Source organism: Rousettus aegyptiacus, unplaced genomic scaffold (genome assembly GCF_014176215.1).
Source record: "Rousettus aegyptiacus isolate mRouAeg1 unplaced genomic scaffold, mRouAeg1.p scaffold_m13_p_8, whole genome shotgun sequence".
NCBI lineage: Eukaryota > Metazoa > Chordata > Mammalia > Chiroptera > Pteropodidae > Rousettus > Rousettus aegyptiacus.
In genome coordinates this window covers 25,491,514-25,505,855 of record NW_023416311.1, presented here as the reverse complement: position 1 = coordinate 25,505,855, position 14,342 = coordinate 25,491,514, and the positions used below count along the sequence as shown (strand labels likewise).

The 14,342-nt window shown below is 41.9% G+C and overlaps 1 pseudogene; it reads right to left on the bottom strand.

Moving 5' to 3' along the window:
• Positions 1 to 2,840: 2,840 nt before the first annotated feature.
• LOC118606974 lies at positions 2,841 to 2,956 on the bottom strand (annotated as a pseudogene).
• Between the last annotated feature and the right edge of the window lie 11,386 nt (positions 2,957 to 14,342).

Below are 14,342 nucleotides of genomic sequence, written 5' to 3'. Positions count from 1 at the left end.
GTGGGCACTGACTTCTCTGTCTTGGCAGTTCTGGTGGGAATGGTGGCTGCCCTCTTCATCAGTACCTTACCATGAAGTGGTATCCACTGTCTGGCTCCCAGGGGTCAGCCTACCTGTGGCAGGTAATAAGATGAATTTTCTGGGGATTGACTCTCCTACCAACTACATAAAATCCATTCTCCTCAAGGAATGGTAGCCGTACAGTGCTGCCCCAAGACCAGAATCACTTGGGAAACTTAAAACCAGTTGGCTATGGAGCATGAGCCTGGAGATGCTGAGTGGCAGGTCCGCAGTGGGGCCAGGTTTGGAAAACACTCTTGGGCTGATGATGCTGACAAGGGAAGGTCTGTGAGTGATTCTGTGGGGCTAATTTGCAGAATTCCTGAGGAGTGACAGTGCAGCTTGTCTGTGTCCCTGCAGAGCACAGGCAGAGGCTTCAACAAGCTTTTCACGGTTCACAAAGCATTTTTGATTTTTTATTTCGCCAGGTACCTACAATAATTCCAGAGTCTCATTTGCTCTCTGTGGCAACATGCAAATACCAGTTTTTATTATTGAAATACCAGTTGTCATTATTATGGCAAATGTGTTATCCACTTCTTACAGATGAGGTGAGGTAAACTGATAGGACTAAAGTTGCAAAGCCCAGTGAACAAGCTGGGTCTAAACTTGTTTTTTTCCAACTACCTATTGGTCTGTTTCTCTATCATGCCAAGCCACCTCTGATCACATTCTCTACTTCCAGAAAGATGCTGTACACCACCCTTTCCCTGTCACATTCCATTCTAATTGCTCTTGGTGCAAATTGAACAGGCTGATGAAGAAGAAGCTGGCATTGTCACGAACCACGGCTGAAATAAATGATGTCATCCAAGACTCAAGGTTGTTTAGCAGAGCACATTGTGTGAGAATTGAGGTAAGGCGAAGACTATAGACAGATGAGAGCTGTGTATTTTCTGTGACAAGCTTTGGGCAGATAGCAATGAAGTGCCTCATACTACAAATATCAGAATATAAGTCTCGTACTAAAAAACTCAGTGTGACACAACATAAATAAATCTGAAAAACACACCGTTTGAAAGAAACTTTATGAAGAGTATATAATGTATGATTTCATTTACGGTAAGTCCAGAACAGATAAAACCAAGCAATAGTGATAAAAATCAAATTGGTGGTTGCTTATGGGGTTAATAATACAGACGACTTTCTGGGATGATGGAAAGTTCTGGGTCTTGATAGAGTTGCAGCTTACCTGGGAAAGTGCATTTGTCAAAATTGATTGGATTATAAACCTAAGATCTTCATATTTAACTGTAAGTAAATAATACACTAAGACGATTTTCTAGGAGATACAAATGACTTCAGGAACACTGGTATTTAAAGGCTGGGTGGAAGAAGAGACATGTAAAAGAGACTGGGAAATAAAAAGGTAGAAGTAAAAGGCATGGTCAGAGCCTGAGCCTACCCCTAAGAATAAGCCTTCATATAACCCTAAAGCTAATCCTAGTCTTAGCTCTAATACTAAACTTAAATGTAAAACTAATCTTAATCATAACCCTTAACCTAGCTGAAATCCCAGCCCTAGCCATAACATAACTCTAACCTAATCCTAGCCTAGGCCTATCCTTAACCTTAACCTTAACCTTAAACCTAACCTCAATCCTAAATGTAACTCTAACACTAATCCTAACCCTAGCCCTAAGCCAAAGGCAGTCGACCTCAGTGGAGATTGGCAAATGAGCCAGTGAAGCTGATATTAAACATCCCTGTTTTATTCTGTTGTCCTCAGGACAAATGAATGTACAGTTTTTAAAAAATGCACAGAGAGGGTATCTCAGCATCCTGCTGCAGAGGTGACTTTCAGCATAAATCACCACCTTCCACAAGAAAGGCAATGTGTTCTCTAACAAGGAATCTAAATGGAATCTTTCCTGAGATAAGGGTTCACAGTGTTGTTACCAGCTCTCAAAACAGACACAAGAATCACCAGTGATGGGCTGGAGGGGACTGTCCAGCCATTCCTTATGGATTCTCTTTTGACAGTGGGAGAATGAGTACCAGAGAAGGGCAGTGACTTGCCTGAGATTACTGGGGGAACCAGAGTCTCAGTCTCTGTTCCCCCCAACAATGCTGGCTTCCACCATTTGTCAAGTGGGGTGATCAAGGCAAATGTTAAATCTGGCCAACTGTACAACTCTGGGAGGTGCTATTTATTTTGCATCACATGTGAATAGCATCTTCTCCACGAAATGGTATTTACTTTGAAAGACTATATGAGTGGTCTCTCATGGAGTTGAGCAATGGCAAAGCCTTTGTTAAAAGAGAAAACTGGAATTTATTCTAAAATTATGAGAGCATCTTCCAGGACCCAGGAAAGGTAGTAAAATCACTGGGCATTAGGAAGAGATTGGAATCAAAACCTGGGCAGTACTGGTCTTAGTCTCTTCTCTATGCACCTACCACATTCTTATCTTTTTCTGTAGACTGGTTTTCTTGGTGAGAAATCCATCTGTATCTCCTAAACAGCCCATAAACTTGCAAACAACAACACATTACCTCACAGTCTTTCAGTTCTAATTTCAAATTCCTGGTGGGAGATTCTAATTGTTCTGGTTGATTACTCTTGGTTCAATCTGCCATGGTCAGTAGGTGTAGGATTACGCCGTGGTAACCAGGTGGGGTGGTGGTGGTGGTGAGAGAGGGGACATCAGCCATGAAAGGGAGAAATGTGCAGACATCTCACCTGACTTTCTGAGGCTCTGGGAAATCTGGGGTGTACCCAGGTCCCCAGGTTCAGGCATGATTACATTAGTATCTTTTTAAATTTTTTTTATTATTAATGCCTACAGCACCTGGTCTTCCTAGGTGGTCTTCCATCCAAGTACTAATCAGGACCAACCCTGCTTAGCTTCCGAGATCAGACATTGGGTTTGTTCAGGATGGCATGACCATAGACCATAGACCGTGGCTCCACTGGGGCGCAAACCCAGGACCTGCTGTGTGTTAAGCAGATGTGCTAAATGCTACACTATGGAACCACGTCCTATACTAGTATCTTTAACACAGATATTTATTATAAACTATCTAACGCACATGTAAAATAACACATGAGTAAGCATGAGACTCAACACTCAGCTTTAGAAACAAAGCTTTATCAGCAGAGTTGGATCCCTTGCCTGTTGCTCCTGGATGACATCTATTTGCTCCTTGGCTCCTGATATCTTTGACTGAATCCAAACTGTGTAACTTGGGGGCTGGGAAAAGAGGTGGTGGTGAGGGGAGGGGCTGGATTGGTGTATTTGGCAAAGGTGGGAGGGAGGGGAAAGCTGATTTGGGGAAGGTGAATGGTTGGAGAAAGTCTGAGAGAGAATTAGTTTGGAAGGATATACCCAGAGAAAGACTTGGGGACACAGACACTAGGGGGAAGAGAGGCAGGAGAATATATTGGGTATGGCTAGAAGGGGCTACAGAGTCTGAAAGAGACAGTGGGCCTGTCTGTTGAGTGTCTTGGGATGGGGGCTTTTCTAGTTCTCTTCTAGAGCTATGCCCTAACTAGCTTGTTTCCATGAGCTGATGGCTGGGGGATTGTTGGTGTGGCAGACACATCGGGCTGCAGTGAATTTATTACTCTTGTAGCTTTGGTCTCAGCTGTCTCCATCCTCTTCCTCCCCCCAGGAGCTGGGCAGAGCTACATGGAAACTTCAAGGCCTTGTGGCAGGTTATCTTCCCCAAACATGGTTTTAACAAGATTTTTAGCCCCCCAAGCTCTTCCAGAACCTTGCCACCTCTCCATCAAGAGGTAAGGTCTATTAGCAAAGGTTATGCAGCTTCCACTTGGCTCTCTCTTGGGATTCCAATCTTATGATCCATCTGCCATGCTGTGAGAAGGCCAGGCAGTCATTGGAGAGGCCGTGTGCAGGCCCAGCTGTGGTCCCAGCTGATGGCCAGCATCAACCACCAAGCATATGTAAGTGAGCCTCAGAGGGTTCCTGCCCCAGCATTTGAGCTGCCCAAGCAGACACCGAGTAAAGCAGAGATGAGCTTCCTTGGTCAAGCCCCGTCCACGTTGCAGATTCACAAGAGGAAAAAATATGTTTTAAGCCATGAAGTTTACAGTGGTTTGTTATGCAGCAGTAGATAACTGGAATAGGCCCTGTAGCTTAAGTCACTGACAGAACTTGTCCTGAGAAGCTGACTTCTCTTTGTTCCCCTTTCCTGGGTGTTTCTTGGACCCCCCAGCTTAGTTCTTATGGAGAAAAGAATTTCCACCCTGTCAAATCATTTCAGACCCCAGGAGAGAGCAAAGAAGTTTCTCAGGTTCAGTTCCATGGAATCTTACTTTACTCTTCCAAACAGTGGCTCTTCTCAAACATAGAAATGGTGGATGAGCTTTAACTCCACGTTCCATTTGGCCCCCAGGTGTCCGTTGTGCCCAAGGTAGGAATGAGGACACCAGGTTCGTTACAACCCTCTATACCAAATCTTTTGAGCAGTCTTCCTGATTTTACACATTCTCTCCGTTTGCTCTGCACACTATCAAAATGCTCCTGAAGGTCTAATGCTTTGGAAAATGCATACATGAAGGAATAAAGTCAGTAAACATTATAAGTAATATATGCATGACACAGAAAACAGAGACTCGCACATTCCCGACTCCCAGAGGCCCACCCCTGGAAGTGAGCACACGGGTGCATTTTTGAATAGTAAAGGCAGTGACATGGCTCTGGCATAAAAGCGCCAGAAATTAGGAAGTTGAGTCTTGGCTGCCACCAGGTTGGAGAAAAACCCTGGAGGTCCATCTTTCCAGTGGGCTGTTTGTTTTCTTTGCCTTGTGATGTGACCTGGCTTTAAGCGTGTTTGAAATTCTTTAGCTATAAAATGTCATTTTAGTAAAAAATGAATAGTAAGGACAGGGAAGGAAAACCTATTGCAAGTCTCACTGCTAGAGGAATTTATTTTTTAGAAAAAAGTGACCATCCTCAGGCAAACATTTCCATGCAGCATGGTAGGGAGGTGGCCGCTGCCCACAATGGCAGTCCATTGATTGGCCAATTGGATTGCTAGAAGGCTTGCCAAGAGGCCCTTGAAAACATTAGTAAGAAGAAGCGATCATTGATCACGATGGGCCCTTGACACATATGAGAGGGGAACAGTGTGTCTTGGAACAGTGATCTTCAGCTTCCACAGAAGATGAATGACAAAGAAGGCAAGGCAGATATTGCTGTTTTTCCTTGGAATTTTAAAGTCTCTCTGTGTAGTTTTGTTCTTTTTAATAAAAGTGGTTCATTAAGTCTAAACCGAACTGTGACCATTTTTTGTTTCTTTGCAGGTTTTTAAATTTCTTTTTTTTACAAATGACTTCACAGATCAGACAAAGTTCCTTGTCAGTTTTTCTCAGGTCTGGAGTTTTCTTTTATCAAATATCAAAGGCCTGAGGTCTTTAGGGGACAGGCAGTGCTATTTTCTAGCATATTTTCAAGAACAAGGAGACTTGGTTTTGGCTATACTGTGGGGAAGAAGACCACCAGGAGAAAGACCAGGGCCTCCACAAGAAGGCCCAGCTTATCCTCGACCCTGGGCTGAAGTAGGAGAAGGTAGAGATGGGATTGAGGCTCCCCTATTCACTTTAGTTTAGTTACATTCAAGTTAACAAATATATATTGAGTGCCCACTATTACCAAACTTCATGCTGGGCTCTGATACTCATGGAAAAGTGTTCACCTACATGACCTCACATTGGTTATTCTGCTTGCCTTCTGCAAAGGCCCCAGCTCCCCGCTTTATCCTACTGGCCCTTCTCAGCTCCTGAAGGCCTGCATTTGACCCCAATAACTTGGTGTAAAGCAGTTGCTCAGTAAAACGTCTGAGGTTGAATGAAATGGAATACACTAGGATCTAGTAGATGTTCACTCAGGGGACTGAGGCTGGGGTAATGAGATAAAAGTTTTCACAATCTATGGGAAGAGTAATGAAGCCCACAGTATCTCAGAAGACAGGAAGAGGCATTATACCATTCAATAGCAATTCTCCTCAGCCTTGACTTTGATTTAGTGCACAAACAAATCATAGCAATAATAAGGGAAATAAAAGAAAGGTTGCCTGCAATTTACTACCATATGTGGAAGCTGTCCTCATTTTTTTTCTCCATGTTTTCTTCCTTTTTTTAAGTACATAGATTTCACATTGTCATAACATCATTTTGTTTTCTGCTTGAACAAAGCAGAATTGTCCTTTCAGGTTATCTTCATTATCCCAGTCCCAAATGGCTGCATGATTCTCCATGGGGTGGATGTAGCATAACTTTACATAACATGTTTCCTATCATTGTCTCTATGGGCTGTTTCCAAGTCTTTACTTTGATGATGAAGATAATGAAAACGTCTTTTATAATCAGTTACAAAACAGTTGTGTACGTAATGTTTCATTCAGTCCTTCCCAAGAGCCTGCCAGGTGAGTGTCCTGCTTTATTGTAAAGGATTACGGAGAAGTAGTGGAGGTTGAAAGGCGGTTAAGAGGTCATCAGATGACATAAGAGGCATGACCAGAATTTGAGTCAATTTTTTTTTGAAACCATATCCTTTTCTCTATCCACAATATTATATTACTTTTTCAAATTTTACAAATAAGACTGCAGCGAATATTTAAAAATAATATTTTCTCATCTTTTGAATAATTTTTGAGGTCAAAGTACTAGAAGTGGGATTGTTGGGTCAAAGGGATGAGCATTTTTGAGGTTCTCAGTGTGCATTGCCCAAACGTTTTGCCAAGGGATTGTTTCAAGCTGTTCTCATTTATATTATTCTAGCAATGCATGTGAGTCCTTTTTTTTTTTCCACTACAACCTCACTAGCATCAAATATTACAATGAAAACAGTTCAGAGCTCATTTACAACATGTTATTGTAGTTTTAATTTGCATTTCTTTGGTTGTCAGTGAGATTGAACCAATTAAAAATAGGCTTTCTGTTTTTGATTTGAGCTTCTTCTTTTGAGGAACATGCCTCTCCCCACTGCATTTACCACCACCAAACATATATTAGTCATTTCTAAAACTTGGAAATTAACACTTTGTTGGCCACATTTGTAGCAATTATTGACTCCAGTTGTTCCCTTTTAATTTTAATTGTGTTTCTTTCAGACCTTTTATGTCTTTTAAACTGATGAACTCTCATTCTTGATTTGTTCTATTGCTTCAAAGTTTAGAAACTAATAATACCATCAAAGAAGTGATAATTATTCAAATTTATTTTTTAAAGTTCCATCATACAATATCTTTGTGTTTGGCTCATTAATCTACATAGAAAAAATGACAGCTTTTATGTGGTGCTACACGCACACACACACACACACGCACACACACACGGGATATGGAAAAACAGGATATTTATGAAATGACCATGAGTTGTGAATGAATGAAGGGAAATGTCATATTTCTGTTGAGAGATTAAAGACTGTAAGAAGTGTATTATTTTCAAGTTCGTGTATACATTTAATATCCTGTAAATTAAAAGCCCCAAAGGCATTTTTGGTGGATTTTGTCAAAAGGAGAAATGTGGTAGATTATATTTTTGTTCCTTGTGAAACATCTCCCCTTTCTGACAGAGAACCATACCTCCTGTCCATTGCCATGTGACATACCTGCTTTCTTGTGGGCGGAATTTACATTGGCCCTGGTCACGTGACTTGCTTTGGCCAAGGGCATGTGTGCAGATGAGACAGACGTCTGCAACAACCTAGCAGAAGCTTTAGGAGGCATCGCGAGTTCCTAAATGCCCTCTTGCTGCTTTCCTTCTGCTGTGAGCATAGCATGTACCCAATGGGGACTATTTCTTCAGTCTGGAACCTGGATGAGGAAGCTCACGGAACAGTGCCACAGGAGCCACCATGCTGACATTTGCAGTTGTAAGCAACTGAGATGTGGAGTCTGCTTGTTATTGCGGTGCCATCAAGCAAAAGCTAACTAGTACAATAAACAAAAAGGCTAGACTATAAAATAATATTTTAAGAAAAGAAAAGCACTGGAAGTTATTAAACGTATCAGACCCAATGGTTAAAACTCAAATTAGAGGCAATTCTCTAATAGAATATACTATATGCTAAAGCAAAGCATAGACAATGAGAAAAAGATAATTTAATTTATGGTGTTGAAGAATTGAGTAGCATTTGGAGAAGCATTATGTACATCTTTATGCCGTATATCAAGAAAAATCTGAAGGAAAACTTCTAAAATGAGTAATAGAGTATTTTATTCCTAACATCTTTTAACTATTGTAATTGTTCTAGTACAATGTTTAGTGCATAGTAGATACTTGATAAATATTTATGGCATGACTAGTAAGCATTCAATAAATGTATTTCAGACAAGAATTGGCGTTTTTCTCCCTTAGGAAAAGGCTTAACCTTTTGAAGTATTTTATGGCCTCCCAGAAAAAACATTTAAAGTTATTTCCTATGTACCTCCTACCCTTGCCTGGTATTTTCCAAGGAGCTCTAGAGGATTCTGTTTATTCAGAAAGTGGTGTCAAATCCAAAGTCACGTTTAGTTTTAGTCTGAATAGCACCCTAAGTATTTCATCACAGACATGTTTCTCTCAGATAGGGTCTCAGTATGGTTGACTGATGTCCCTACACTCTCAGCATTTCAAGCAGAAAGGAATTTAATAGAGGTTATTGAGTGCTTATAAAATTGTTGAGAGGGCTGAGGAAATGAGATTTAAGGTGCTTCCGCTGTAGCTGTGATCTCTTAGAGGTCAAACAACTGCTGTGGTCCCCAAGGTCAGGAAGCTTGGAGAGTGCGATGCTTGGAGTCCAGACATTGCACAAACCCCTGTCTCTTGGAGTCTGTGTGTTAGGTTGTCGAAGCTTCCTTTTGCCTCCATTTTGTCTTCCAAGTCTCAAAGCTTCTGTGTGCCAATGACTGAACCTAAATTGCATATAGAACCTTTGCAGTAAGGGGGTCTTGGAAATGTAGATTTTAGCTTTCTATCTTTTACACTGGGTGGGAGGGGAGGACCTAGAAATATAAAAGTTATTGCAAATGAAAATATATCAAGCACACCACAACACTACTAGTCTCCTCATTTTTCCTTCACTCCTGGCCCCCATGACAGTCCCAACCAATGAGAGATGGTGTATTTGTTTAGTGGTTGGATGAGCAGCGTCATAGCTATTGTAGCAAATGCCAGTTTTATGTTTTCTTATCGAGGGATGGCAGTACAGATGGGCATTCTGAAGAGACATAGGTATTTCAGACCACCACCTAAAATAGTTCCCTTGTTTCCTAGGCCACACCAGCCTAAAGGATGCTCCTTGGATGTGGGCAATAATCTCAGTGGGCTTTGATCTAAGCAATATACAGTGTATTAGTCAGTTAGGGCTGTGTAACGAAGTACCACAGACTGGGTGACTTAAACAACAGAAATCTATTTTCTCACAGCTCTGGAAGTCTGAGGACAAGGTGTTGGCAAGATTGGTGTCTTCTGAGGACACTCTTTTTGGCTTGCAGATAGCCACCTTGTCGCTGTGACCTCACACAGTCTTTTCTCACTGTGTGTTGTGTTCAGATTTCCTCTTCTCATAAAGACACCAGTCATATTGGATATAACCCACCCTAATGACCTTATTTTATCGCTTTAAAGAACTTATCTCCAAATATAGTCTCATTCTGAGGTTACCAAGGTTAGGGATGTTAATTATTTGGGGGGGGGGGGCGGGGAAGAGGACTCAATTCAGCCCATAACACTCACCTGTGATATGGTGACCCACAGTTTTTCTATTCCTCGTGTTTCTGCTTCACCCACCTGGGGTCCTGCTGCTTCCATTGCTTTTGTCAGTATGGACAACAGTACTACCCTTCTCTCTAGTTCCCTGGTCACTCCCATAGACCTTAAGCCATGGAACGACCCCTTGGACCTTGGACTCAAGCCCCACAGTGTTAACTGGGGCAAGTGGCTTTATCTCTCTGAACTTAGTTTTCTTCGTTTCTGAAAAGCAGATAAGAATGGCTATTCCAGAGGGTTGATATATCTAAAATGAGAGAGCATGGATAAAGAACCCAGCACCGTGCCTGGCATATAACAGGAGCCTATAAAGTGTTATTTATCTTCTTATTCTTCCCTGCGTGGGGATTTCTGAAGTTGTAGTTGTTCTTTCCCCTGTCTACGGACTAATCAGGCTGTTCTGGCATTTTTATGACCATAGCTTTCTAAGAACTCTGAGCAAGTCCCAAGGAACCAGGTCTGAGGACATTTGAAGGATAAATCTCAAGGGATGTTAATATCTCTAACATTTCTAGTCTTTGTCATCTGTCTCTATCTTTTCCACTTCCATCTCTATCCCTATCATCTCCACTGTATTAGTTCTGGATTGCTGCCACAATACAGCACCACAAATTTAGTGGTTTAAACAATACAAATTTATTACCTTATAGTTCTTCAGGTTGAGAGTTTGATGTGGGTCTCTTCAGACTAAAATCAAGGTACCAGCAAGCTGTGTTCTTTTCTGGAGGCTCTAGGGGAGAATCATTTCCTTGCTTATTTGGATTAGTGGCAGAATTCAGGTACTTGAGGCCTAGGGCTGTTGCCAGCTTCTAGAGGCTGCCTTGGCTCATAATCTCTTCTTCCATCTTCAGAACCAACAATGGCAGATCAAATCCTTCTCATTTAGAATCTCTCTGACTCAACCAGGAAAGCTCTTCACATTTAAGAACTCATGTGATTTCATTTGGGCCTATCCAGATAATTTAGGATAATCTCCCACATCCAGGTCCATACTCTTAATCACATCTGTAAAGTCTCTTTTGCCATATACAGTAACAAATTCACATATTTGGGGGACATCTTTGGGAGGGGGCATTATTCTGCTTTCTGCATCCATTTTTATATTCTCCATCTGTGATGGTTAGTTTTATGTGTCATCTTGGCTGGACCACAGTGGCCAGATGTATGGTCAAACATTCTGGATGTTTCTGTGAGGGTGTTTTTGGATGAGAATCACATTTAAATTGGTGAATTTTGAAGAAAGCAGATTGTTTTTCCTAATGCGGGCGGGCCTCATATAATCAGTTGAAGGCCTGAATAGGACAAAAAGACTGATTCCTCCCTGAGCAAGAGGGACTTCTACAGCAGATGCCTTTAAACTTGAATGACAGCATCAGCTCTTCCTGAATGTCCAGCCTGCTGGCCCACACTACAGATTTTGGACTTGCTGACCTTCATAAACATGTGGGCCAATTTTATAAAATAAATCTTTCTCTGTGTATACACATCTTATTGGTTCTGTTTTTCTGGAGAATCCTGACTACACACCATCTTAATCATCTCCATCTACACCTTCATACATTGTAGAGCACTTTTAAATCTTTATATTCTTTATTTTTTTTAATTAAATTTATTGGGGTGACATTGGTTAATAAAATGATATAGGCTTCATGTTCACAATTCTATAATACATCATCTGTGTCTTGCATTCTGTGTTCACCACACAAAGTCTAATCTAACTTTTATTGCTGTATATTTGACCCCCTCTGATGTGGCCTGGGATGTGGCCTGGATTGCAAGCTGAGTGACCTTGGTGAGGTTTTGAGCTGCTTTTGGTACTGGGAGGAGGTGATGGCCCAGGCTGTGGTGAATGTGCTGTCTCCTGGGCAATAGCTAAGATTGATCACTGAGTTCAGATTTTATGCTGGCCTGGTCTTGAACTCTGACTTCTGGCTGACTCTTTCTTTGGGCTGTGCTAAGCATAGGGCTGGGCTCTGGAAGGCTCCACATTAAACTTCTTTAGCTGCTGGGATGGGCTGCTTGACAGGCCAGGCTGAGCTCTGGGCTCTGTGTGAAGTATCTTGGATGGTTCTGGCCTGGCAGGACTGGGTGGACTGGTCCTATATGTCTTCGGATGAGCTGGCCTCCTGGTCTAGTCTCTGGCTGGACTGGGCAGGGCTGTTGTGTTCTCTTCTGGGCAGTGGCTCTGGGCATGGTTATTCTTTTTTTCCTTGCCTTCAGGGGCAGTGCCTGTGAAGGAGGCCCCCAGCGGCAAGAATGGAAAAGCCCCATGAAGGTGAAGTCAGCTCTCCTCCCCAAAGTCTTCTCTCCTTGGAGGTTTTCAGGAGGCTCCTTAGAGACACTAGAAAACCTGGCATTACCTGTTGGGAGATGCAAGTTCTCGTCCTGGCTCTGTTGCCACAGTGGGTGTGACCTTGGACAATTTCTTATTCTGTTAGTTTTTTTTAAGTTCCACATATAAGTGAGATCATATGATATTTCTCTGTCTTATTCTAATTAGCATAATACCCTCAAGGTCCATTCATTATTATGGCTGAATAATATTCCATTGTATGTGTATATCACATTTTCTTTAATCATTCATCTATTGATGGACACTCAGGTTACTTCCATGTCTTTGCTGTTGTAAATAATGCAGCACTGAACATGGAGGTTACAAATATTTTCAAGTGAGTGAGTTAGTTTCCTTCAGATAAATACCCAGAACTAGAATTGTTGAATGACATGGTAGTTCTAATTTTATTTTATGAGAAACCTCCATACTGTTTTCCATAGTGGGTGCACCAATTTATATTTCCAACAACACTGAACAAGAGTTCCCTTTTTTTTCTCACAACCTTTCCAACACTTATTATCTCTTATCTCAGTGATAACCATTCTAGCAGGTGTGAGGTGGTAGCTCATTGTAGTTTTAATTTTCATTTCCCTGGTTATTAGTGATGTTGAGCAACTCTTCATGTGCCTGTTGGCCATTTGTATGTCTTTAGAAAAATGTCTGTTCATATGCTCTGCCCATTTAAATAATTAGATGGTCTTTTTTTTTTTTTGGTTACTATTGAGTTGTATGAGTTCTTTATATGTTTTGGGTATTAACCCTTTGTCAGATAAATGACTTGCAAATGTTTTCTCTTATTTGGTAGGCTGCCTTTTCATTTTGTTGATGGTTTTGCTGTGCAGAAACATTTTAGTTTGATATAGTCCTACTTGTTTATTTTTGCTTTTGTTGCCTTTGCTTTTGGTGTCAAATCCAAAAATAATCATTGCCCAGACCGATATCAAGGAGCTTACTGCCTGTGTTTCCTTCCACATTCTTAGTTTCTTCACGTGAAAAATGGAGACAATAACTCCCAAGCAGTTTGGCGGTGGGACTGTGAGCATAAACAAGGAAATGGGTGGAAGGATGTTTTGCCAATGGGTGGAAGTGCTATAGCTCTGTGATCCACTGAGATGCTAAGTTTTGCTAACCTCCCAGGCTGGACATAATTCTAGGCAGAATCAGCATTGTTGAGGAAATAAGGAGCATCAGAAGCAAGGATAGGGGTGTAGAAATGAGGTAAAAGTGGTGGAGAATGGGAATGAGTCCAGCAGGGAGGACCTTCCCTCTGGCTGAGGACTCTGGCCTTCACCCTGTGGCATGATTAATAGGTATTTCTGATTGTGTATCCCTATGGGTAAAACCAAAACCAAAACCAAAACAAAACCAAAACAAACAAACAAACAAACAAAAAACTTTGAGCAGTCCCCCAAATATATGTATCTTTGTTATTTCTATGTAATATACATGTATTTCTCAATGTAAAACACCCCCTAAAGCAATAAATAGACATAAAATAAATATAAATAGACCTTCTAGTATATTCTTCCCTTGAATGAAGGGATCGTCTTGAGCTCTTGGGGTTGGGCAGCGGGAGCCAGTGCTGTGGGCAATGCGGAAGTTTCTAAAGCAAATAATGACAGGGTCAGACACGTGCTTTCAGATGGATGGTGCTGTCAGCAGTTGGAAGGCAGCTATGCAAAGGGAGACCAGTGAGAAAAAGGGTGATATTAAAATCATTGTGAAAGATTTGCATGTGGACTGTGCCTCTGAGAGGCAGGGGAGAGCTGGACTGAAAGAATGATTTGAGGAACTGAGCAGATAAGGGTGGCATGAGGGAGAGAGTTTCTTGAGCTGATCTGGTTCCTAGCTCAGGGTACTAAAAACTGAAGTGCAAGCACTTGTGGCTGGGACCCCGCACCAGTAGCCTAGCACCAGCAGGAAGTGGGAAAGAGTGACTGGGTACAGGACACGAGGGAAGAACTGGTCATGTTCAGATGCCTTTGCAACAATTCAATGTGGCCAAAGAGAACCTGTGGCGTTGAGCTGCAGATTTGTCGGGATGTGAAATCAATTGAGATTCGGGGTGACTATAGCACAGCAGATAGTGAGGAGAAGGCCTGGGGAGGGAATGCAAGGTGGATGCTTAATCAGCATTATCTTCCGACCCAGCTCACCCTGCGGAGGTGATCGAGGCACCCCTCTCGCACTGTTCCTGCTCTCCACAGGTGCTGCTCCACTCTCTGTTCT